This window comes from Mchenga conophoros, linkage group LG18 (assembly GCF_057382185.1).
Source record: "Mchenga conophoros isolate Kocher_MC1m ecotype Shallow Benthic linkage group LG18, M_conophoros_male_GT1.1, whole genome shotgun sequence".
Taxonomy (NCBI): Eukaryota; Metazoa; Chordata; class Actinopteri; order Cichliformes; family Cichlidae; genus Mchenga; species Mchenga conophoros.
Window position 1 is genome coordinate 40,726,769 of NC_140543.1, and position 2,500 is coordinate 40,729,268.

Sequence of the window (2,500 nt, forward strand, 5' to 3'; positions counted from 1 at the left end):
ACAGGAGGCCGACTCTCTGCCTCGGCTAAATGGAGAGGGAATTTCAGAAGGGCCAGGGCACAAGCATGGACCTTTTTCAGCTGTAAGGGAGGGAAGAGCAATGTGCGATGTAGGTCCCCGGGGCCTGCTGGAGGTCCAGGTCCATGCCCGATGTGAGTAGCAGCAGGGCCAGCGCGCCCAGGAGCACATCTTTTTCGACCGTAAAGGGAGACAGGAGGCCGACTCACTGCCTCGGCTAAATGGAGAGGGAATTTCAGCAGGGCCAGGGCACAGGCATGGACCTTTTTCAGCTGTAAGGGAGGCAAGAGCAAGGTGCGATGTAGGTCCCCGGGGCCTGTTGTCGTACCATAGGCACGAGTGGTGTGTGTGTGTGGCAAAGAGTTTCTGCGCAGTGTACCAGGGGCACGGGGAAAGGTTGTTGTACCATAGGCACGAGAAAAGTTGTCGTACCATAGGCACGAGAAAAGTTGTCGTACCATAGGTACGAGGAGTGTGTGTGTGGCAAAGTGCTACTGAGCGGTGTACCAGGGGCACGGCGAAAAGTTGTTGTACCATAGGCACGAGAAAAGTTGTTGTACCATAGGCACGAGAAAAGCTGTCGTACCAGGGGCACGGAGGAAAGTTGTTGTACCATAGGCACGAGAAAAGTTGTCGTACCATAGGCACGAGGAGAGTTTGTGTGGCAAAGTGCTACTGAGCGGTGTACCAGGGGCACGGCGAAAAGTTGTTGTACCATAGGCACGAGAAAAGTTGTCGTACCATAGGCACGAGAAAAGTTGTCGTACCATAGGTACGAGGAGTGTGTGTGTGGCAAAGTGCTACTGAGCGGTGTACCAGGGGCACGGCGAAAAGTTGTTGTACCATAGGCACGAGAAAAGTTGTTGTACCATAGGCACGAGAAAAGCTGTCGTACCAGGGGCACGGAGGAAAGTTGTTGTACCATAGGCACGAGAAAAGTTGTCGTACCATAGGCACGAGGAGAGTTTGTGTGGCAAAGTGCTACTGAGCGGTGTACCAGGGGCACGGCGAAAGGTTGTTGTACCATAGGCACGAGAAAAGTTGTTGTACCATAGGCACGAGAAAAGCTGTCGTACCAGGGGCACGGAGGAAAGTTGTTGTACCATAGGCACGAGAAAAGTTGTTGTACCATAGGCACGAGAAAAGCTGTCGTACCAGGGGCACGGAGGAAAGTTGTTGTACCATAGGCACGAGAAAAGTTGTCGTACCATAGGCACGAGGAGAGTTTGTGTGGCAAAGTGCTACTGAGCGGTGTACCAGGGGCACGGCGAAAAGTTGTTGTACCATAGGCACGAGAAAAGTTGTCGTACCATAGGCACGAGAAAAGTTGTCGTACCATAGGTACGAGAAAAGTTGTCGTACCATAGGCACAAGCAGTGCGTGCGTGTGTGTGGCAAAGTGTTTCTGCGCAGTGTACCAGGGGCATGTTTGAATTTACATTCTGGAGTACCAGGGGCACGAGGATTTTGCCAGTGGTGTTTTGCTTTGTCAGTGGGAGGGGGCTTAAGTGTGGGTCCACGGGGCCTGCTGGAGGTCAAGGTCCATGCTGGATATGCGCTGGAGCGTAACTACAAGAAAGGTAAGCTAGTGGGGGACTAGAGCAGGGGAGGATGTGCGTCCCCGGGGCATGCTGGAGGTCAAGGGCCATGCTGGATATGCAGTGGAGGGTAACTGCAGGAGAAGGAACGCTCATGGGGGATTAGAGCGGAGGAGTATGTGGGTCCTCGGGGCCTGCTGGAGGGCAAGGGCCATGCTGGATTTGTGGTGGAGGGTAACTGCGGGAGAAGGAAAGCTAGTGGGGGAGTAGAGCAGAGGAGTATGTTGGTCCCCGGGGCCTGCTGGAGGTCAAGGTCCGTGCTAGATACGTGGTACAGGGTTAACTGCGGGGGGGGGGGTAATGTGGGTTCACGGGGCCTGCTGGAGGTCAAGGTCCATGCTGGATATGCGCTGGAGCGTAACTGCAAGAAAGGAAAGCTAGTGGGGGAGTAGAGCAGGGGAGTATGTGGGTCCCCAGGGCCTGCTGGAGGTCCAGGTCCATGCTAGATATGTGGCACAGGGTAACTGCAGGGGGGGGGTAATGTGGGTCCACGGGGCCTGCTGGAAGTCAAGGTCCATGCTAGACATGTGGTACAGGGTAACTGCAGGGGGAAGGGGGGGGGGGGTAATGTGGGTCCCCGGGGCCTGCTGGAGGTCAAGGTCCGTGCTAGATATGTGGTACAGGGTTAACTGCAGGAGGGGGGGGGGGGGGGGGTAATGTGGGTTCACGGGGCCTGCTGGAGGTCAAGGTCCATGCTGGATATGCGCTGGAGCGTAACTGCAAGAAAGGAAAGCTAGTGGGGGAGTAGAGCAGGGGAGTATGTGGGTCCCCAGGGCCTGCTGGAGGTCCAGGTCCATGCTAGATATGTGGCACAGGGTAACTGCAGGGGGGGGTAATGTGGGTCCACGGGGCCTGCTGGAAGTCAAGGTCCATGCTAGACATGTG